We start from the raw sequence: 24,987 nt of genomic DNA, 5'->3' as shown, positions 1-24,987 counted from the left end.
AAAAAAAAAAAAAAAAAAAAAAAAAAAAAAAAAAAAAAAAAGAAAAATCACCACACTGCTTTTCACAATGACTGAACTAATTTACATTTTAACCAGTGTCAACCAGCTGTATATAAACGTTCCCTTTTCTCTGCAACCTTGCCAGTATCTGTTATTTTTTACTTTTTTATTAATAGCCATTTTTACTGGTATGAGACAGTATCTCATTGTGGTATTGATTTGCATTTGTCTAATTATTAGTGATATTGGGCATTTTTTCAGATGATTCTTGATTGTGTATATGTCTTCTCTTGAAAATGTCTGTTCGTGTCCTTTGCCCACTTTTTAATGGGGTCGTTTGGTTTTTGCTTATAAATTTGTTTAAGTTCCGTATAGATTCTGCATATTAGAACTTTGTCAGATTCGTAGGTTGCAAATATTTTCTCCTATTCTGTAGGTTGTCTGTTTACTCTGTTGATCATGTGTTTTGCTATGCAGAAGCTCTTAATTAGATCCCATTTGTCAATTCTTGTTTTTGTTGCAATCGCTTTTGGCATCTTCATCATGAAATGTTTGTCAGGGCCTATATTCAGAATGGCATGTCCTAGGTTATCTTCAAGGGTTTTTACAATTTTAGGTTTTATATTTAACTCTTGGATTTATCATCAGTTAAATGTTGTATGTGATGTAAGGAAGGGGTCTGGCATCAATCTTCTGCATATGGCTAGTCAGTTATCCCATCATCATTTATTGAATAGGGAGTCCTTCCCCCATTGCTTGTTTTTGTTGACTTCATCAAAGATCACATGGTTGTAGGTGTGAAGTATTATTTCTGGGCTCTGTCTTCTGTCCCATTGGTCTATGTGCCTGTTTTTGTACTAGTACCATGCTGGTTTGTTTACTGTTGTGTTGTAGTATAGTTTGAAGTTGGGTAATGGGATGCCTCCAGCTTTATTTATTTATTTATTTTTTTGCTTAGGATTGCCTTGGCTATTGGGGCTCTTTTTTGCTTCTACATGAATTTTAAAATAGTTTTTTTTCTAGTTTTGTGAAGAATGATGTTGGTAGTTTGATAGGAATAGCATTGAATCTGTAAATTGCTTTGGGCAATATGGCCATTTTAGGGATATTGATAGTTCCTGTCCATGAACATGGGATATTTTTCCATTTGTTTGTCATCTCTGAGTTCTTTAAGCAGTGTTTTCTAATTCTCATTGTAGAGATCTTTCATATCCCTGGTTAGCTATATTCTTAGGTATTTTATTCTTTTTGTGGCTATTGTTAATGGGATTGCATTATTGATTTGGCTCTCAGCTTGGACATTGTTGATGTTTGGAAATGCTGCTAACTTTTTACATTGATTTCGTATCCTGAAACTGCTGAATTTGTTTATCAGATCTAGGAGCTTTGGTCAGAGACTATGGGGTTTTCTAGATGTAAATCATATTGTCTGTCAACAGAGATAGTTTGTCTTCCTCTCTTCTATTTGGATGCCTTTTCTTTATTTCTCTTGCCTGATTTTTTGGCTAAAATTTTCAGTACTGTGTTGAATAGGAGTGGTGAGAGTTGAAATCCTTGTCTTGTTCTGGTTTTCAAAGGGAATGCTCCCACCTTTTGCCCATTTAGTACAATGTTGGCTGTGGGTTTGTCATAAATGGCTCTTATTATTTTGAAGTATGTTCCTTCAGTGCCTATTTTGTTGGGGGTTTTTAACATGAAGTGATGCTGAATGATATCAAACGCCTTTTCTACATCTATTGAGATAATTGTGTTCTTTTCGTTTGTGGTTCCGTTTTTGTAGTGAATCACATTTATTGTTTTACATAAGTTGAACCAACCTTGCATCCCAAGAATAAAATCTACTTGATCATGGTGGATTAACTTTTTGATGTACTGCTGGACTTGGTTTCTTAGTATTTTGTTGAGGGTTTTGCATCTATGTTCATCAAAGATATTAACCTAAAGTTTTCTTTTTTTGTTGTATCTTTGCCAGGTTTGGGTATCAGGATGATGCTGCCTTCATAGAATGAGTTAGGGAGAAGTCCTTCCTTCTTAATTTTTTGGAAGAGTTTCAGTAGGAATGGTACCAGCTCTTCTTTATACATCTGGTAGAATTTGGCTGTGAATCCGTCTGATTCTAAGCTTTTTCTGGTTGGCAGGCTTTTTATTACTGCTTCAGTTTTGGAACTGTTTAAAAAGAAACCTTAGCCAAATTAAATTTAACAGAGTTTATTAAAGCAAAGAATGATTCATGAAGTGGGCAGCCTCCTGAGCCAAAGTAGGCTCAGAGAGATGCCAGTGCAACCAAATGGTGGAAGAAGATTAATAGACAGAAAAAGGAAAGTGATATACAGAAAACAGTAATAAGGCACAGAAACAGCTCAGAATTTGTCTTACTTAAACACAGTTTCAACATTTGCCCTCTTTGATTGGCCCAAACTCAGTGATTGGCACAAGAGTAACTTATAGTCTGTTTATAGCTCCATTTTGGTGATAGTTCAGTATGTACAGAGAAATCTTTAGGCCAGACTTAAAAAACGTAGGGAGGCAGATTTAGGATAAACTTGATTTAGTAGAACTCATTGTTGGCCTGTTCAGGGATTTAATTTCTTCTTGGTTCAATCTTGGGAGGTTGTATGTTTCCAGGAGTTTAACAATTTCCTCTAGTTTGTCTAGTTTGTGTGCATGGAGGTGTTTATAATAATCTCTCAGGTTTTTTTTTTTATTTTATTTCTGTGGGGTTGGTAGTAATAGCCCCTTTTTAATTTCTCATTGTGTTTATTTTGATCTTTTCTCTTTTTAAATTAGTCTAGCTAGTGGTCTAACAATCTTATTTATAATTCTTTCAAAAAACCAGTTTATAGATTCTTTGATCTTTTATATGGTTTTTTTTTTTTCATTTGTTTCTTAATTTCCTTCAGTTCTGCTTTGCTTTTAGTTATTTCTTGCCTTCTGACAGCTTTGGGAGTGGTTCAGTCTTGTTTCTCTGGTTTCTCTAGCTGTGATGTTAGTTGTTAATGTGAAATCTTTCTAACTTTTTGATGTGGGCCTTTGCATCTATAAACTTCCCTCTTAACACTGCTTTAGCTGTGTTCCAGAGATTCTAGTGTGCTGTCACTTTGTTTTCATTAGTTTCAAAGAATTTCTTGGTTGCTATCTTAATTTCATTGTTTACCCAAAAGTCATTCAGGAGCAGGTTGTTTAATTTCCATATAATTGTATTGGTTTGAGTGATTTTCTTAGTATTTGTTTCTATTTTTACTGTGCTGTTGTCTGAGAGAGTGTTTGGTATAATTTTGGTTGTTTAAAATTTGCTGAGGCAAATTTGCTGGCCATTGTGTGGTTGATTTTAGAGGTATGTGAAATGTGCAGATGAGAAGAATATATATTCTGTTGTTTTGGGTGGAGAGTTCTGTAGATGTTTCTTAGGACCATTTGGTCAAATATAGAGAGCAAATCCTGAATACCTTTGTTAGTTCTCTGCCTTGATGATCTGTCTAATACTGTCAGTGGCATGTTGAGGTTTCCCACTATTATTGTACGGTTATCAAAGTCTCTTTGTAGATGTCTAAGAACTTGGTTTACAAATCTGGGTGCTCCTGTGTTGGGTGCACATTTATTTAGGATAGTTAGGTCTTCTTTTGAATTAAACCCTTTACCATTCTTTCATTCCCTTCTTTGTCTTTTTTGATCATTGTTTATTTAAACTCTGTTTTGTCTGAAATTAGAATAGCAACTCCTGCTTTTTTTCTGTTTTCCGTTTTGTTTGCCAGTGTTTCTCTATCCCTTTACTTTGAGCCTGTGGGTGTCATTACATGTCAAATAGGTCTCTTATAAACAGCATATAGTTGGATCTTGCTTCTTTATACAACTTGCTACTCTGCATTTTAATTGCGATGTTTATCCCATTTAAATTCAAGGTTAATATTGACATGTGCAAGTTTGATCCTGTCATCATATTATTAGCTTGTTATTATGCAGACTTGATTGTGTGGTTTCTTTAGAGTACCAGTGGTCTATGTACTTAAGTGTGCTTTTGTGCTGGTCAGTAATGGTTTTTCCTTTCCATGTTTATCACTCACTTAAGGACCTCTAGTAAGATAGGTCTAGTGGTCACAAATTCCCATAACATTTGCATAGCTGAAAAGAATCTTATTTCTCCTTTTCTTATGAAGCTTAGTTTGGCCAGATATAAAATTCTTAGTTGGAATTACTCTTCTTTAAGAATGCTGAATGTAAGCCTCTAATCTCTTCTGGCTTGTAAGGCTTCTGCTGAAAGGTCTGCTATTAGCCTGATGGGGTTCCCTTTGTAGGTGACCTGTCCCTTCTCTCTGCCTATCTTTAACATTTTTTCTTTCATTTTGACCTTGGAGGATCTGATGACTAGTGTCTTGGGGATTGCCATCTTGTAAGGTGTCTCGCAGGGGTTCTCTGAATTTTCTTGACTTGAGTATTGGCCTTTCTAGCAAGGTTGGGAAAATTTTAGTTAAGGATATTTTCAAACAAGTTTTCTAATTGCTTGCTTTCTCTCCCTGTCTTTCAGGGATGCCAATGAGTCTTATTTGGTCTCTACCTAGTCCCATATTTCCCAAAGGCTTTGTTCATTCTTCTTTATTGTTTTCTTTATTTTTATCTGAGTTATTTCAGACAACTGCTCTTTGAGCTCTGAGATTCTTTCCTCAGCTTGGCAGATTCTGCTGTTGATATTTGTGTTATATTATGAAATTCTTAAAGTGAGTTTTTCAACTCTATCAGATCAGTTTGGTTCTATCTTAATATGGCCATTTCGTTTTTTTATCTCCTGCATCATTTGACTGCATTCCTTAGATTCTTTGCATTGGGTTTTAACTTTCTCTGGGATGTCAATGATCTTTGTTCTTATCCATATTCTAAATTCTATTTCTGACATTTCAGCCTGGTTAAGAACCATTGCTGGGGAACTAGTGTGGTTGTTTGGAGGTAAGAAAACACTGACTTTTTGAGTTGCCGTAATTCTTGCATTGGTTCTTTCTCATCTGTGTGGGCTGATGTTCCTTCAATCTTTGAAGTTGTTATCCTTTGGGTGAGTTTTGTTTTTGTTTTTGTCTTCTTTGATGCTCTTGGGGGTTCCTTTGTGGCATAAAGTGGGTTCAGTTGACTGGCTTCAATTTTAGTTTGCTCCTGGGTCTTGGAGGAGCCCTCTTTGATGACTATCATTATGCCCACATTTCTTCTGTTGGGTGTTCTCCTCCATGTGTCTCCCTCAGGCAGGAACCAAAGCTTACAGACAGGCTGTATCCTTTCCAGGTCAGCCCAAATCTGCTGTCCAATGGGGCACAGGGGGAATATACGGTTATTCCTGCCTGCAGAATTCAGACAAAAGTGAGAGCACTGGGCAGGAAGCTCTAGCAGGTGTGCCCCATCTGGCTACAAGAAGTAGGGTGGATACAGTTGCCCGTCCTGCCATCCAGGTATTTCCAGGGCAACAGGAGGCCGAACCCTTTGGCAAATTCAGGCAGAGGTAGAGCCTCCAGGCTGGAAGCTCTAACAGGTAAAACTCTCCTGGCTATGAGAGGTGGGGTAGGTGGAGTTGTCCACCCTGCCATCAGGGTGTTTTCCTGGACAACAGGAAGTTGCAAGTTGAGGCAGAAGTGGGAGTGCTGAAGTCTGAACTTTTAAAGTCCTGACTGTGCTTATGTCTAGTTTAAATGTATTTCTAGTTTTTAACAGAATGCCAGGCACATGGTGTGCGTGTATTAGAATTTGTAGAAAAAATGGACTCAAGAAGTCAATAAAAAATATTTCATGTGTTATGTATTTTTATTTTGGAACGTATCTGTTATACTCATATAAGGATCTTTTTTCATCTTTTTTTTAAAAAATTGCCTTGAGCTTGACTTTTTAGTTAATATTGCTGTCTCTACTTTTCTGTGTTTGATTTTGTGTGCCTAATATATTTTACCCATCACTTTATTTTTAAACCACGTATCATTTTATTTTAGGTGGGATACATTTGGGATAGTATATAATAGAATTTCCTTTATGATGCTGTGCATCTTTTGTTTTGTAATTGAATTCAGCTCACATTTGTTGTTGTAACTGATGTTAACCTGTTAGTTTCGCCTTCTTGTTTCTTGCTTTCTGTTTTCTTCTTTCTTTTCTTTCATTACTCTATTATCTGCAGATCTATTTTTTGTTTCCTTTGCCCCCACCCCACCCAGCAGTAGGAAGATATACAACCTATTTTTTTCCTACTCTTACTCAGTGCTATGATTTTACTAGCAAATTTGAATCTGTTTTCTGTAAGTATCATCATCAAGGAAAAAATCAGGCTTTCATTCCTCTCAACCGTCTGATAAATTCCTGGATGCTTTTTCACTGATGAAGCCCCTTGTTCCTCCCAGATATAATGAATATCAATGAAGATATTCTGTAGACATTAAGAACATAGCTGTGGTTGGCCAGGGGATGTGGCACTTTAGGAGCAGATGTGAGTTTCATAGAGTCCTCCCTATCACACATCAGACCCAGCATGTGTTGCTATGTCAACTCTAGTACCCTAGGCCCATCAAGGGTCTTTCAGTCACAGAGATTGTTGTAACTCTTTTTTAATTAGATTTTGATTTCGCTTCCAGTCAGAGCAGCTGCTTCAATAAATAGAACTCTCTCCAAATTCATTTTAAAAACAAAAGCTTTTAAAAATATTTTTTAAACTCTCTCCTCATAATTATTTTCCCACTAGTAATCTGTCTGGAAATAGGCAATATTAAAAAAAATCATGAAGTTCTTGTTATATAACTTTCCCGAATCCAGTTCAACTCCCTGATTGATTAGTAAGTATCTAATGCATATAAATCGTACTCCTTGCCCAAAAGTAGGTTGAAACCTAGCAAAGCTACCTCTTAAACTGTTAGCTCAAAAGTAGGGTAATGTTACAGTTACAAATATTTCACGTTTTAAAAGGTTGCGAATTACCATGGTGTAATAAAATGGGCAAATGCCTTCTACACTGCTGTCCTTTTTCTCTCTTGCCTTATGTTCATTTATTTTTATTTATTTAACATCTCTTCTACAATGCTTATTTTATGCCAGACAATGTAATATACAAGCCCTTTCCAAGTATGAAGCCATTGAATTCTCATAACAACCCTAGAGGCAGACATTGTTTTGTACTCATTCTACTGATGAAAGGGCTGAGGATTTGCCTTCAGGCGGGGCTGCCCAGAGGCTGTGATCTTAGACATCACACTCTCCCTTCTCACCAACGTCTACAGCTTTAGTTTAAGGTGTGTGTTAGAGAGGAAGCAGGATATGGCACAAAGACTAAAACAAATTTGGATTTAAACCCCTGGTCTGTCTCTTACTGACTGTGAATGACTATGGGAAGCAGAATCATGGCGCAAGAACATTCCATGCCCCAATCAGTGGGAACTGAGATGATAGGATGCCACACCCAGGGAAATGTTACAGAACATGGAAAAGAGACTTTGTAGATGTAATTAGGGCTACTAATCAGTTGATTTTGAGATGAGGAGATTATCCAGTATTGTTCAGATGGCCTGGATGTTATCACAGGAGCAGGAGCCGTTAAGAGCAGAGAGAGGAAGCCAGAGAGAACCAAGGCATGAGCAGGGCTTGATATGTCATGGTTTACTCACAGACGGAGGTCATGTGTCAAAGAATGGGACCTCAGTCCTACCACCATTGAATTCTGCCAACAACAAGGAGGAGCCTGGAAGTGGATCTTCCAGAAAAGAATGTGGCCCAGCTGACACCTTGTCAGAGGCTGAGGAGAGAATCCAGCTGTTCTGTGTTGGACTCCTGACCGGCAGAACTATGAGATAATAAATTGGTGTTTTCAGCTGTTAAGTTTGTGGGACCTTGTTATGCATCTCTAGCTCACTAATAAGATTACTTTAGACAAGTTCCCGAACACTGCCAAGTTTGTTTCCTCATTTGTAAAGAGTATCTAATGGTAGGTGTGTTCCCTGAAGATTAGATGAAATCATGGTGCCCGAGACATAGTAAGTTAAATAAATGTAATCACATTTCTCAGGTATAAAAAATGCATTGTAAGGGGGTAACAGTGAGAACTTTAGTTGTGGATGTGGCACTTTATCTGAACTTCAAGGAATAGGCTGAGTTTTGATAGGGAATCCAGATTAAAATTCAATCAGTAAAGAATTGAGAGGAGAGAATCCCACGGTTTATCCAAACCTGTCACACGTTGCATAGAAATACCAATTTGCATTTTAATGGGTGGAAGAAAATAACTGATAGCAGACTGTGGCATCTTCTAGAGGCAACTTTCAGTCCTGGAAAACAGAACAGGAGCAAAGAAAATGGAAAATCGGTATAGAATATATACCGTGGTTTATAGCTCATATGTTCATATAGCTGCCTGGAAGGGGAGGGACTGTGCATGGCTCATTTTTCTTTCTCCCCTGTCCCTTGTACCCTGCATTTAGCATAGAGCTCAAATGTTTCTGCATAAAATGCATCACGGCACCTAAAGGAAAGCATGATTAAAAATGTACATTTGCAATTTACATCTGATGTATTTGATATAACAACCTCTGCTTTTCTGTGGAACTCAAAGGAGGCTAGATGGTGAAATGAATTTTCGATCGTGTTAATGCAGAGATAATGGCCCTGCTGGCTTGTTGGGAAATGCCACTGTAGAAGAGGTGGAAGGGAAAGCCAGCCTGGGGTGATGAGGGAGGCATGGTATGATAGGGGCTGCTAAGTTTCCCAGGAGTGCCACAACAAACCACCACAACTTCCATGACTTAAAATAACAGAAATGTATTATCTCACAGTCCTGGAGATAAGAAGTCAAAAATCAAGGTGTCGATAGTGTTGGTGGTGCCTTTTGGAGGCTCTGAGGGAAATCCTTACCATGCCCCTTCCTAGATTCTGGGAGCTGTGGGCAATTGTTGGCATTCCTTGGCTTATAGATGCATTGCTTCAGTCTCTGCCTCTGTCTGTACACAGCCTTCCCCTCTTCTCTATGTCTCTTATCAGGACACTGGTTGTTGGATGTAGGGCTTACCTGGGTAATCCAGGATAATCTCATCTCAAAATTTTTAATCTAATTACATTAGCAAACCTCTCTATCCAAATAAAGTTGCATTCACCAGTTCTAGAGATTTTTCTGAGGGTCACATTCAACTCCTTACAAGGACTGCTACCGAAAACTTATTGAGAAATAGCACATAGCTTTATAAATGTGGGTTGCTAAGAGAAAATAAGAAAGCAAGTTCAGTATAGTGAATTAATGTGGATAGCATATTAAGTTAAACAACAATGACATAAACCTTCCCTAATTTGGGTTCAGGTAAATATTAGTATAATCTTCTACATGAAGTGAAAAGCTTCTTCTTAGAAGAAAAAAATTTACATCTCTGAAAAAGTTGAGCTATTATAGGCAACTGGAATTTATAAATCTATCCTCCTCCACTGCAGACTTGCAAATATTCTAACATTAAAAATAAAATATTAAGAAATATAATACAATTAGAATATATTTCTACTTTGATTTCAGTTTGTAAAAATTGATTGCCTTAGTTGAGTCCGACAATTTTAGTTGGAGATTGTAGTGATTCAATATTATTTATCTTGTCATTTTGTCTTTTAGCACATATATTGTTTGTAGAATCATCCTTTTTTGCAAAGTTTGTGTGAAATTAAGCTAATTTTCAATTATTCTGATAACTTTGAGTTAATATATATAATAATGCTTTATAGTATAGAATAGCTTCCAAGTGTAACGTAGAATTTTGACTAAAAAAGTCACATGACCACATTTAAGTGGATGAAAGTACAACTAGAAGGAGAAAAAGTTAGACTATTTGAGAACCGCCCTAACTACCTCAGCTTTGAATTACAAAGAAATGATAATGTACTGACTTCAAAATGACAATTGATTTCTGTATCTACAATTTTGTATCTACAATTCAGTTTGTAGATACAATCCCTTCATGTCTGATCAAAAGTAATTGGATATTGACAAGTGAATTCTATTTACATCATTATCTCTGGAACAAACAAGAAAGAGTGTTCTAACACAATTTCTTATGGAAATAACAAAAATGCTATCAATCTTCTTGTTCTTTCTTAACTGAGTTATAGTCAGAGAAGATCATTTCCAGAACACTGATCGAGTTTTGGGTAGTTCCAAATGTTTGAGCTGCCTGTGACAAACTATTAGATTGATGTTAAGTATGGGTGTGTGTGTGAGAGCATGCATGTATGTTGTGCTACCTGTTCGAACTATTTATTCATACTTCAGCTCTCCCCTTTTAGGCACCTGTAAGAAATCACCTCCAACTCCCCTGGAGTTAGATGTGGCTATATGACTTACTTGGAGTTGGCTGGGAGTGACATCCGTCACTCCTGGATGGAGGTATTTAATTTCCTACAGGGCACTTCTCTGACATTTTCCCCCTTGGTTCTGATAACCAGCAGAGCATGCTCTGCATGGCAGAATCACCCATCACTTTGCATTTTGGAATAAGCAATAACGTGCAGCAGAGCCCCCAGTGAACCGTGATGGCCATGCAGTGGGAATAAAAATAAATCTTTGATATTTGGGGGTGTTGATAGATTATTGAAATAGCCACAAATTCTTCCCACCACCATGTGTGTGCCCTTTTGCAATGTGACTTATTGCTCTTCTCATCAAGGAATAGATTTTCTTTCTCTACCCCTTTGAAATTAGGCTGGATTTGTGACTTGCTTACATCAAAGGGGACTCAGAAATGGCATGGAGGCCGTTCTGAGTAAAAGCCTTCTGAGGCTTCACAACTTCTGCTGACTGCCAGCACCCACATTCAGGCATGTGAATGGATCCGTCTTGGATCATGCCACCTCAACGGGGCCACCAGATGACAGCAGCTACATGAGTGACCCCTGGTGAAACCAACAGAAGAACCTCCAGGCGAATCCACTCCAAACGGCTGACACACAGAACTGGGAGGGAGTAAACCTGGGCTGTTTCAGGCACTAAGTTTGAGTGGTTTGTTTGAGGCAGAAGACAATGGTGCAGCATAAACTAGCTTACCCTGATTGGTACACATCTGTGTGTATGCAGTATAAATCTGTGTATATGATTTACGTACACATCCTGATGTGTGTGTGTATATATATATGTATACATATATCCACATTAAATTAATTCTTATCACCAGGCTAGATAAGGAATGTGATCCAGTTTTTGTTTTATAAACAAGAAAATTCAGATGTTCACTGAAATTCCCCTCATTTGTATCAAGATAATTTAGCAGATGGCTACATTAAAGGGATCTTAAAAATGGACTTGAGGAAATCATTCTCTAACAGCAGATTCTTCATGTAGACAACTGATATTAAAACCAGATTGTGATGTTGGAAGATCAGTATCTTTGTTTTTCTTTCCTTCATCCTGAGGCATTCCAGAATACATTTTTTCAATCAGTGCCAGACGTGATTGAGACCACCTTTAAGGTCAGAAAAGAGAGCATGCATTCACCTTCCGGATTGTGTTTAGGATTACATCACTCCTAAATGACCCTGCTGTGATTAGTCAAGCCCAGCTCATTTGGGCTGAAATGCAGCAAGGAAATCTACTGATGCTTTTAATGTAGAAAGTTTAGTATACAAAGTTATAGAGGATTGCTTCACAAAAAGAAACTGGAGTTCACGCTAAGAGGCTGTGGCTAGAAAGAATAGGATTTGTTAAAGTGGTAAGGTTTTAATTAGAAGGAACACTTGGATGAAAACTGTGCATTAGTTTTATGTTTCTGCCATAACAAATGACCAAAAACTTAGTAGGTTAAAACAACAAAAAATTATTATTCTATAATTCTTTGAGTCCAGTACAGATTTCCCTAACCTGAAATGAAGGTGTTGGCAGTGCTGTGTTCCTTGAGATTCTAGAAGAAAAAGATCACCTTGTTCATTCGAGTGTTGGCAAAATTTAGTTCCTAGGGGTGTAGGACTGAGGTCCCTATTTACTTGCTGGCTGTCAAGTGAAGGCTGCTCTGAGCTCCTAGAACCTTTCTCAGATCCTTGCATGTGGTCCCTACATCTCAGAACCAGCCATTCGCACTGAATCCTCATGTTGCTGTCTCTATGATACACCCTGGATTCCCCTTCCAATTTAAGAACTCATGCAATTAGATTGGATCCACTCATATAATCAAGGGTCATTTTTTTCCCATCTCAAGGTATGTAGCCTTCATCATATCTGCAAAGCCCCTTTTCCCATGTATGGTAACACAGTCACAAGTCCTAGGGACTAGGACAGGGACATCCATGGGGGACTATCATTCAGCCTGCCATAGACTACCCAGAGGCACAGGATGATTGGATGCATGGGTCCTAAGGATGTTGTGACCACTGGGTTTCACTTCCCAGGTTAGTCATCTTTTAGGTGTTAGCTCAAAGAACAAATCAATTAAGAAATCTAAGCACCTTGGTGACTAATAGGTGACCTATATATATATTGTTCTATATAAGGAAGAATGAGTTCATATTTGACCCTATTTTTTGTCTGTTTAGAAATATTTCAGGATTTTCCATAATGCCTTTTAATTATTCTTAAAAATATATTTTTAACTACCTCATCCTATTTAGGAACTCTTTCAGAGCTGATGAATGCTTAGCATTATTCGTTACCCAACCTTGAGGGACTCACTGGTGAGCTCAGGGCTCAGGGAGGTGAGTCTGAATCTTGGGAGTTTAAGGGTCTTCACTGCAGTGAAGTATTTCCCCACCATCACTTTCCTGATGGTGGGGAATGGTCCATAAGTGTAGGTGATTGGAAATTACAAGGGAGAAGTCATTAAAGCCAAATCTGTTGGTGCTATCGTGAGATCTTGTTTGGGCAGGGTAGTATAAAATGGAATCCAGTAATAAAGTGACGATCTTCTATTGAGTCTGACCCCTGATGACCTAATAAAAATGTTCACGCCATGTGTTTTTCTTTCTAATGTCTTTGAATAGCTAACATTTCCCTCCCCTGTTTCTCATACTGCAATAGACCTCACTGGGGAGCTAAGTGATGCTGTGGGACTCTCTATGTCCCCTTGCCACCAGCGTGGGCCATCTCTAGGGGCTCTGACTCTCTATGTCCCCTTGCCACCAGCGTGGGCCATCTCTAGGGGCTCTCAAACCGATAGAAGACCTTGGGGTGTGGGAAAACAGCTCCAGAGCTTCTAAGCTGAGTGGATTGTTCCTAGTGAGGAAGGTGAAATCTGAGATCTATTATTAAATGTGGGGCTGTCTTTCTTCTCCCTAGGGCAGCTGGTCTAAGTCTAGAGTGGCAGTCATAATTGGGGACGTGAAAGCATCTTTTCAGAACCCAACCTCACTAACTGCAGTCCCAGAGTCTTGAGAGAGGGATACTACTCACTCCCCTGGGGGGAGTAGTTCATGGGGTCCCTGTGCTCCCCTGGGTCACATGGGTGTAGGGTGCAATTGTCCACTTTGAGAGTCCACCAACTGGTTTCACCCATTTTCTCAGAGGTTATCAAACATTGTGGGTATGAGTCTTGCTAGAAAGACTAGATTTATTCATTAATAACAGACAGATTTATTAAACCTGGATGCCAATTTGCTAATTTGCCACAGGGGATAAAATTTACAGGCATGACAATACTCGTATCCAAGGCAACCTCTTCTGGAAAGGCAGAGTATAGACTGAGAGCAAGGGGAGTGTGAGGATTCTGTAGAATGCTATATCATACTGTATCTTCTGTAATGTCTGAAAATGATGCTCTAGTGATTAGAAGACCGTGTTGTGCTGTTATGGTGGTTTTACACTAAATGATATTCCTTGGTTTTCCATTTCTCTAGATCCCCAGCAGGCTTGTCATGAGAACACATTGCCTCATACTTGCCACAATACAGTTGAATAAGTAACAGCTTTTAAATTGGATTATCAACTCACATTGCTACCAATTACATGCATATCAATAGCAAGTCATTTGGGGTAAATTAATTTGATCCACGGGTAACTCATCCATTATTGATTATTTACTAGATTTAATTCCAGAACATAACTGGGGTGCTTTATTGCAACACTTACAATGTACTGCAATCCCTGTTCTACTCCGTGTGCAGCTGTCAGCCAAGCAGCACTGGCAGCACCGGTGAGCTTGTCAAAGAGGCACATTCACAGGCCTTAACACCAACTACTGAATCAGGCTCTCTTGGGGTGGAGTCTAGAAAACAGCTTTGACAAATCTATCAGGTGATTCTTTAAAGTATAAGAATCATAGTTACAATGGTTACGTAAATGGATTCTAGGGCTATAATGCCTGGGTTTGCATTGTAGCTATCCCACTGCAGGCTGTGTGCCCCTGGGAAAATTACTTAACCTCTCTGAGACACAGGCTCCTCATCTGTAAAATGAGATTTAATAATAATCCTTGCCTCACAGAGTTGTGAGAATTGTCTGGTCAAATGCATGCAAAGTGTTTTCTGAATACCACCTGGCTAATAGTCAGCACCCTGTATATGTTAGCTACTATTATTGCTTTCATTCCAGGGGTGATCGATTGAGAATGTAGAAGTATCTGTCTTCATTGCTCTGATGTGCCTAGAGCTCAGCATCGGAAAGGTGGTGCGATGAAGGGGAGGAGCCCTGGAGTTGGCAGGAAGACTGAGCCACTGTGACAGCCCTCATCAGTTGTAAATCCTTCAACCAGTCAAGTCTATGTGACTCTGTTTTTTTTCCCCCAGTCAGATATGTCAGCTTTGTTTTTTAAGTTACAGTAAAATATACATAACATAAAATTTACCATTTTAATCTTTTTCCAGTGTACAGTTCAGTAACACTAAGTGCATTCACATTGTTGTGCGACAGATCTCCAGAACTCTTTTATTTTGCAAAACTGAAACCCTGCACTCATTAACTCCCCATTCCCCACTCCGCGCCAGCCCCTGCTGAGCACCATTCTACTTTCTGTCTCTAAGAATGTAACTACTCTAGGAACTCCATGTTCCTGAAATCACACAGCGTCTGTCTTCATGAGTCCGAGTTCTTTCACTCCGCTTAATGTCCTCCACGTTGTAGCGTGGGTCAGCAGTTTTCTCCTTTTGGAGGCTGAATATTTCATTGCATGGACATACCACACCACGCCTGTCAGTTTTTCAGATCACTTTCAATCCTCTACCGAAACACATCTTGTCTCTTGTCCTGCTGAGGCTCTATCAGAAGGAATAGTTTAGGCTGATGACCAAAGCAATCAGAGCTGGGTATTTTTAGTAGACCCCAAATGAAATGCTTAAGGGAAAAGGATCTAAGCTAATTGCTTTAATTTTAATCCCAAGTGGAACAGACTTTTGAGATGTAGCCGATCTAAGTCAAACTTTCAAAGCATATGGTTAGTTTTTTGGTTGTTTAAAATTACATAATTAATTGAATTAATTAAATTGAAATTAAAACTAGGAAATATCAGGTTAGTAAAATGAAAAGGAAAAAAAAAAAAAACTCATGTATAATTTCAGACCCGAAGAAGACACACTAAATTTTAAATGTATGTTTCTGGAAGTTTTATTGTATATTTTGTATTGTATATATTGTATCTTTAAAATTAAAATTAGATCATATTACAATTGTCTTTATTGATAGACTTTTAAATTTAACATATTGTGAATATGTTTTTATATCAATGATTGCAAGTCTATATTACACATCATTGTTAATTTTTGAATTATACTTTATTGTAATTTATAATTTATTCAGTTACTCTTTAGGTTCTTTTATGTTACAACCAATGAACAAAGAGATGCCATTAACAGGTATTCAGAGACATTTTTCTGATAATTTTCTTAGAAAACATTGTTCAAGACTGAACTGCCAGATCAAAAAAGTTAAGCATTTTCATGACTTCTATTAAATGTTGGCAAATTACCTTCTGCAATGGTTGATTTTATGTGTTCACTTGACTGGGCCACAGGGTGCCCGGATATTTGGTTAAACATTATTCATGGATGTGTCTGAGAGGGAGTTTCTGGATGAGATTAACATCAGAATCAGAGGTTTGAGTCAATGCAATTGCCCTCTCCAATGTGGTTGGGCCCCATGTAATTTGCTGAAGCCCTTAATAGTGTCAAAGGCTGAGCAAGAAAGAATTCTTTTTCCCTGCCTGTCTTTGAGGAAGGACATTGATCTTCTCCTGCTTCTCCTGCTTTCGGAATTAGACTCAGACTCAGAGTAGGACTTATCCTGTTGGCTGCCCTGGGTCTCCAGCTGGGCAGCGGCAGATCTTGGATATAATCGTGTATGTCAATTCTTTATGGTAAATTATTTCTCTCTGTATATGCGATTGGTTCAGTTTCTTTGGAGAACTCCATCTACCACATCTTCAGAAAACATTCTAGCTGTTTATGCTTCTAGCAGTAGTGAGTAAAAGTGCTGCAACTTAAATCTTGCTAATATTGGATAATTTTCTTTAGCTTTTCCCAATTTGAAAACGCTACATCACTCAATAAAACATTCAAGGAATATTTATTAAGCACCTATATATGCCAGGTACTGTGCTTGGTAGGCACTTGGACTGTAGCATTGCCCTTACAGAACTGATTTTGTGGGGATTGTAGGAAAACTGGATAGTAAGTGCAGTGTGATGAGTGCGCTGCTAGCGGACATACTCAGTGGTATAGCATTGCAAAGCAGGGCTCCTATTAGCATTGAAAGTCAGGGGAAGCTACCAGAGAAGTGGCATCCAAGTTGATAACTTGAACATTAATAAAAGTTTCCCAGGCATTGAGTTGAGAATCAGTGGTTCTGAAAAGAAAAAACAAACAAATAGTAACAATAATGATAAAAAGGAAAACCACAGAGGCAGGAAAAAGCAGAAGCAAGGTCAGACATGGTATATAGTTGTTTTAATTTGTATTTCCTTGATTTCTAGAGAGGGTAGACACTTTAAGACACTTATTGAGCGTGTGTTTTTTCTTGTGAATTGTTTATTCCTATATTTTGCTTGCTTTTTAAAAATCCAAATATACAGTATTTTCTACCTATTTCTATAAACAGTTTTACATTAGAGATATATTAGCCCATCATACATTTAAAATTTTGTTTACATTTTGTTTGAGGCTTATATCTTTCTTTCACAAATTGCCTATTTGTAACCCTTGTTCATTTTTCCTTTGAGATGTTCAGCAGTTTTTCGTGTTTTTTCAGTTTTGAGATTTGAATTTAGTTTAGTTTAATTTGAATTAAATTTAATTAAACTAAACTCAGTCTCATAGTCAATGATTTTTTTCTCATTATTACTCATCTTTTATGTATAGTCTTTTTGAGCCTACAGAAATTTAAATTTTGAAGTAGTTATATTTGTCAGTCTTTTCCTTTAAATATTAAACCCTTCCCGATTAGTTTTTATTGAGATACATATGAGACTTATGATAAGGTTTGTACTGACAAATTTTGGGAAATACATGCCTCATGTAACCATGACTACAGTCAAAATGTAGAACATTTCTCTTCCCTGAGAAAGAGCCCTCATGCCCTGTTCTAGTTCATTCTTCCCATAAACCCTGCAGGCCTCAGGCCATTCCTTCTTCTGACTTCACAGATTAACTTTGCCTGTTCTAAAACTTCCTATGAATGTAGTCATACAGTGAATTCTTTGTTGTGTCTGACCTTCGTCCCAATGCAGTGTTTCATGTTTCACCCATGTTGTTACATATTTTGGGCTGTTATAAATAAACCTACCGTGAGCATTTTCATACCAGTCTTTTTGTGGGAACATGTTTTCATATTTCTTGGACAAATAACAGGAATAGAATTGCTGGATCACAGACACGATGTATGTTTAACTTCATAATAAGTTGGCATGCTGTTTTCTGGAATAGCTGTATTATTTTCAGTCTCACCAGTAAGGAATGGAAGTTTTTATTGTTCTGTGTCTTTACTAAGACTTGTTTCATACTTTAATTAATTTCTATGTAAATTCTGAGACAATGGGAACCTAACTTTATCTTTCTCTAGTGGCTTAGCCACTTGTTCCTATAATACTGTCTTCATCAAATAGTTCATAATTGTTCCATTGCTTTAAATACCAAAATGATTTTATAGACTTTCTTTTCTTTCTGGACTATGCACTTATTCCCATGGGCTCCTTAGCACTCAGTTTTCGTCATTGTTGCTTCATAATACAGTTAGGTATCGAAAGTGAAAGTCACTCTTCATTCTTTTTTTTGTTCCAAAAGATTGCTGACTATTCTCATGTGTTTAATCTTGTATGGAGTTCAGGATTATTTTAATAAAAATGCTATTTTTTATAAGTAAAGGAATGATGGAAGGATAGAGAATAAAATTACAGGATTGTTTCAGCCTTCTAAAATTTTTTGCCCAAGAAAATAACAGCACAAAATATTATTATTATTATTTTAAAAAAAGCACTAGGTATTATTCTTACATAGCGAATACAGGAAGAGTTTTTCAAAAATTCTATACCTAGCTGGAGTTCAGAAGTCTTTTTAATTAGAGCTTCAGGCATCATGGAAATTCCTATAGAAAGTAATTTTTAAAATTCTCTACTTCTTGGAATCTATTTTTGGAAGGGAATTTACATTTCTTGTTAATCTGCTCCAGATATGGCTATGACACTCTCAAGGCATGCCACCAGAGCAGCTCAGCTGAGCTGTCTGACTCAGCCCTTGGCCTAACTTCATAAAGTCACCTACAGATGAAGCAAGTCTGTTACCAAGAGATTATTTACTAACCACAAAGCCAGCTGTAACCTTACCTGCAGACATAGAAATCACTTGTAACCAAAAAGCTTGGTCTTAGGAGAGAGTGGTTGTGGCTCCTATCAAGGAAAGAACAGTAGATGTTGAATATTTGGGAATAGTTCTTAGTTTGAAGCAAATTTTCAGATATATTCATTAAAATCTAAGACAGTAAGTGATACAATACCATGCACTTCTTTTGTTTATGTTTTCTGGAGGTTAAGATCCTAGGAAATCCAAACAGGAAATAAGAGTGAGTGAGTATATGGAGACATTGGAATGGCTGTGCACTATGCATGCGAATGTAAAATGGTGTTGCTGCTGTGAAAAACAGTATAGTGATGAGTCCTCAGAAGATTAAACATGGAATTACAACATAATCCAGCAACTTGACTTCTGGCTTTGCACTCAAAAAGCTTGACAATAGCGTCACGAACAGATATTTGTACACCCATGTTTATAGCAGCTTTATTCACAACAACCAAAAGGTGGAAGTAAACCAAGCATCCATCAACAAATGAATGGATAAGCAAAATGTGGTCTATACATAAAATGGAATATTACTGAGCCTTAAAAAGGAAGGAAATTATGATGTATGCTACAATGTGAGTGATAAAAAGGAAGGAAATTCTGACATACGCTACAACGTGGGTGATAAAAAGGAAGGAAATTCTGACATACGCTACAACGTGGGTGATAAAATGGCAGGAAATTCTGACGTATGTTACAACATGGATGATTCTGAAGGACACCATGCCAAGTGAAATAAGCTAGTCGCAGAAGGCAAAATACTATATAATTCCATTCGGAAAAGGTATCTAGAGTAGTCAAAATCATAGAGACAGGAAGCAGAAAGGTGGATGCTAGCGGCTGGAGTGGGGAGTGGGAAATGGTGAATTATTGTTTGATGGGTATAGAGCTTCAGTTTGCAAAGTGAAAAACATTCTGGAGACGGCTGATAGTAATGCACACTAAAATGTGAATGTACTTAATGCCACTAAATTGTTCACTTAATGTGATTAAAATGGCAATTTTCATGCGATGTGTATTTTACCACAATTAAAATAATATTTTTTAGAAAAGTAAATGCAACAGAAGAAAAATGCATATCTCATTTGCACTCACTCCAGTGAGATATGGATTTACCTCTGTGGATACGCCATACATATGTTTATAAAAATTTGAGTTGTAATCTTTTAGAAAATGAAATGCAACAGATTCTGAAAAACCATTCAACTTCATTTTATTTGTTAGGGTATGTTAATCGTAAAACAAACAAGCCCTGAATTTGGATGGATTAATACAATAAAACCTTACTTTTCTCTCTTATTTCTGTCCATTGTGTGTTTGGTGGGGACAGGCAGGCATGGTAAATCTCCATCCCATTTATTCATGAAGCCACATCCTTCCATCTTGTGGCTCCACCTCCCTGTGGCTCCTTGGAATCCTCTCTACTCAACCAGTGAAGAGGAAGAGGGTGAGGATAGTAACTGGGTAGTGTTTATGGGCCCAGCCCCGGAGTGGCCCACATTGATTCTAGGCATGTTTCATTGGCTGGACTTTGTCACAGAGACACACATAATCCAAGGGATCCTGGAAAATGTTCAGCTGTGTGTCCATGAAGAAGATGCTCAGATAGTCATGAGAACTGTAGGTCTCTGCCACAGACGTTATGCAGTTGGGTCCCACTAGAAGAGTGTATTTGGTGAACGTCTTTCTGGAAAGTTCAGCGATCTTCCTAGCAGTGGGAACTGTGTAAGAAAGATATTTCTCATGGGATGCAGCGAGATACTACGTCTCCATGATCAGTCCCATCTCCTAACATGATAATATGTAGTCATGTGAATATACATATAATTATTTCAATTCACCCACATTTTGATCTGAAAATATATTACCTCAGCAACAGACCCCTAAGTTTCTTTCTGACATTCATGCAGAGTGACTTTTATAGTGACAGTCATGACAAAAATCAGATCAAGTTCATAGATGGGATGAATGGAACAGTGATGTGCGCCACTGGTACAGATGGGGAGGTGGACGCCCAGCCACTCAGGGCTCGTTGGTGGGCTGTAGGTGACTTTCCCATCTCAGAAGCTTGGCACTCAAGTGGAATGGGAATGAATGGAGGGCTTAGAAGGCTACTGAGTGGCAGTCAGAGCTCTGGTGAGTCGTAAGTTGCTTCTGGTTTCTGGAATGTTCTTCATTCTCAAGCCCTCACCAAGGATGCTCAAGATCTACAGAAAGCTGGAGCTGCACTCACTCAAATGAGATGGGTTTACCTCTATTGATATCATACATATGTTTATAAAAATGTGAGTTGTAATCTTTTAGAAAATGAAATCTTTAAAATCTGTTACAGATTTCTCCATTACATATGCTTATATTAACATGAAAAAAAATCTTCAGGAATGTGAATCATCATTTGCCAATTTATCTTCTTTGTCAGATCAGTATTTAGCATATTGGGTGTTCTTAAGTAACACTCATAGTATTGGACTATGTCACGTTTTTCTTCTGCAAAGTCTTTCGTTGCCTATTTCTGGTTTGGCTATGTCTCTGCAACCCAAGCCCCTAACTCCCTTCAGAGTAGAAAGTATTTAAATAATTACCCCATCATTTAAAACATAAGTCACTGCACAGATTTATGTTAATTAGATTTAATAACACAATGAGGATTAATCCAGTGATGTGTATGTGAAACGGTCCCTCCCCTGGGCCGCCAGATTGATCACCTTGAGAGCATCTGTCTGAAAGGAGCTAAAGAGAGAATATGTTCAATTTTTCCATTTGGAATTTCTCCACACCACAGCAAAGTCTTTTGATACTTTTTATACTCTGAGTCTGTCAGAAGCAGGTAGAAGTGTTCAAAACAACAGCCATTACATTAATTATTTCCCAGCAAATCTTCAGGCTGCATTCTCTAATGGACCTTTCTGCAATGTCATTGATCAGCAGATGTATTTTTATTTTAAACATTTTATTATACATTCATTCCACAACAATTTGTGAGCACCCACCATGTGCCAACCACTATCTAGTTACTGGGTATATAGCAGCGAACAAAAATAGTTTGTGTTCTAATGGAACTTTATATTCTAGGAAGAAGGACAGAAAATATATTGGATAGTAGTAAGTATTAACCAAATAAGGAGAACAAAGCAGGGGAAAGGGATGAGGAGAGTGCTGGTGACATGGAGTGTAATAATCGGACCAAGTCTTTTTTGATGAAATGGCATTTGAATAGAGCTGAATTAGGAGAGGTCATGAATCCATGTGACTCTGGAAGAAGGAACGTCCTAAGCATGTTAGACCTCAGGCTTCACAGACGGCATATGTGCACATCACAAGTTCCACCCTGGCCTTGGTGTGCTGTGTCCAACAAAGCCTGACATAATATTAGAGGCATAGAGTTGTGTAATCCCCAATGTAATAGATCTGTAGCTACATAGAGAATCCAGGTAACACTGCAGAAATGGGTCTGTCCATCCTACATAGGCAAGAGTGTATAGAAAATGTACCACACACACACAATTTTTATTTTGCCCACCCCTCCTGCACACTCCCCTTTCTTTTTTCCAGCATTCCGGGGCAAATGCAGAGGCTGGTTTAGAAATCAAAAAAACTTCTTTAATTTTGAAAAAAGTTTCCTTTGGCAAAGGCAACCACAAACAAATCCAGCAAGTATATAAGATTATATCTCTTAAGCAATGTTAGACTATATTGTTTTCTATCATCTTAGAATACAAATTTTTCTATTGTATTCTTTATTTGTAAATCTTGAGCAAGAATTGTCTCAAAGATTTTTGGAAATCACTAAATGTCTTTTATTCTTCTATTACTAATTTCATTTTTTATATTAAAATTGCCAAGGTCAATTCCAGACTATATAACAATCTCCTTTTGTGCTGTAAACTGCTTATAATTAAGTTTGCTTTTTGAAGGGGCCGGCCTTCAAGCAACAGCGACGCAAGATGGCAGCCACCACGGGCTCGGGAGTAAAAGTCCCTCCCAATTTCCGACTGTTGGAAGAGCTCGAAGAAGGCCAGAAAGGAGTAGGAGATGGCACAGTTAGCTGGGGTCTAGAAGATGACGAAGACATGACACTTACAAGATGGACAGGGATGATAATTGGGCCTCCAAGAACAATTTATGAAAACCAAATATACAGCCTTAAAATAGAATGTGGACCTAAATACCCAGAAGCACCCCCCTTTGTAAGATTTGTAACAAAAATTAATATGAATGGAGTAAATAGTTCTAATGGAGTGGTGGACCCAAGAGCCATATCAGTGCTAGCAAAATGGCAGAATTCATATAGCATCAAAGTTGTCCTGCAAGAGCTTCGGCGCCTAATGATGTCTAAAGAAAATATGAAACTCCCTCAGCCGCCCGAAGGACAGTGTTACAGCAATTAATCAAAAAGAAAAACCACAGGCCCTTCCCCTTCCCCCCCCAATTCGATTTAAGCAGTCTTCATTTTCCACAGTAGTAAATTTTCTAGATACGTCTTGTAGACCTCAAAGTACTGGAAAGGAAGCTCCCATTCAAAGGAAATTTATCTTAAGATACTGTAAATGATACTAATTTTTTGTCCATTTGAAATATATAAGTTGTGCTATAACAAATCATCCTGTCAAGTGTAACCACTGTCCACGTAGTTGAACTTCTGGGATCAAGAAAGTCTATTTAAATTGATTCCCATCATAACTGGTGGGGCACATCTAACTCAACTGTGAAAAGACACATCACACAATCACCTTGCTGCTGATTACACGGCCTGGGGTCTCTGCCTTCTCCCCTTACCCTCCCGCCTCCCACCCTCCCTGCAACAACAGCCCTCTAGCCTGGGGGGCTTGTTAGAGTAGATGTGGTTTCCGGTCGCAGCCTGTGGGACTACTGCTAGGTGTGTGGGGTGCTTCGCCTGCACCCCTGGTTTCTTTAAGTCTTAAATGATGCCCCTTCCAAGCCATCATCCTATTCCCATGCTCCTCCACTCCCACCCTTGGCCGAAGCATAGATTGTAACCCCTCTGCTCCCCTCTGAGATTGGCCTTCGGTGAGGAATTCAGGGCTTTCCCCCTATCTTCTCTCCCCCACCTTTATCGAGGGGTGCTGCTTTTTCTCCCTCCTCCTCAAGTTCCTTTTTGCACCGTCACCACTCAACACCTTCCATGACACTTCCTTGCTTTGGCCAGAAGCCATCAGGTAAGGTTGGAAAGAGTCTCTGACCTCCCTTGTTTAGTTTTGGAACCGTACTTACTCACTGTCCACCAGCCTGGGAAATGAATAATGGGTCCTCAGCCCTGCCACCCTCTGCTGTCATCAGCTGATGCATTGTTTTTAGCTCAGGTTTTGGTAAGGTGAAAAGAATAGTCACCAGGGTTACTCAGACCTGCCAGCTCTTGGAGTCCTTGGTGGTTGAACTTGGAGAAAGACCACATGAAGACACTTGTAAGCACACATGATCCCTCTGAATTGCTTTACTTTCCTATAATTGTTTTGCTTTTAAAAATTGAAGAAGTTTTAAACAGGGCTTTCATTTGGTCATCCTTGCAATCCATTGGGGTCTAGTTTGGAATCTGACAACTGGAACAAAAAGAACCTTGAATCCGGTGCATGCCTTGGTTTTGGTGCTGCTGCTGCTTCTCAAGATCCTCAGCAGGGATTAAGAAAGAACCCGGTGTGCACAGCAGATCCCGGAAATTGGTGGGCTTGACCTCCTAGCAAATTGCTGCGTCTTTCCACTTGCTGTTCAGGACCACTAAATGCTGAAATTTGGATGCATACCGAAATAAAAGCAATTCATTGTGTTAAAAAAAAAAAAAGTTTGCTTTTTAATTGGAAGTTTACCTGCAGACCAGTATACCTGGTTTAAAATAGACAGACACATTTGTTAAATATTCTCAGTTTTGGAGAAGTAATAAATACCTATTATTTTTAAAATGTAGCCTCTCTAAACCTTTTCCCCCAAATGACAGATACCAACTCATCTGTTTGTCATGAATCTAACTTTAACAAAACTTTCTTTTCCTTGAAGCTGTCAACAAAAGTGGATACACTTTGCATATTTTGACCTCTTAAATAACAAATGCAAAACAAATGTAAATGTGGCTCCACTTTTCATGTATTTTTGCATGGTATAGAACAATTTGCTGAAACATGCACGGGCATATTTGTGTTTCATTAAAATCCATATTTGAGATAGAGCTTGCCCTTGGACATGTTATTGCTGACTTTTTATTGAATTATAGGAAATTGGGGAAATAGAAGCTGATAATGCTACATTCCCGAGAGGCTG

General features: G+C 38.2%; 1 pseudogene across 1 annotated transcript; it reads left to right on the top strand.

Annotated features, from left to right (window-relative positions):
* The first annotated feature begins 22,633 nt into the window (after nt 1-22,633).
* LOC111546810 lies at nt 22,634-24,500 on the top strand (annotated as a pseudogene). Its single transcript, XR_002732931.1, has one exon. The product of XR_002732931.1 is annotated as a ubiquitin-conjugating enzyme E2 variant 1 pseudogene (transcript).
* Nucleotides 24,501-24,987: the final 487 nt, after the last annotated feature.

The sequence above is a fragment of the Piliocolobus tephrosceles genome, chromosome 4 (assembly GCF_002776525.5).
Source record: "Piliocolobus tephrosceles isolate RC106 chromosome 4, ASM277652v3, whole genome shotgun sequence".
Lineage (NCBI taxonomy): Eukaryota > Metazoa > Chordata > Mammalia > Primates > Cercopithecidae > Piliocolobus > Piliocolobus tephrosceles.
This window is presented reverse-complemented; position numbering and strand designations above follow the sequence as displayed.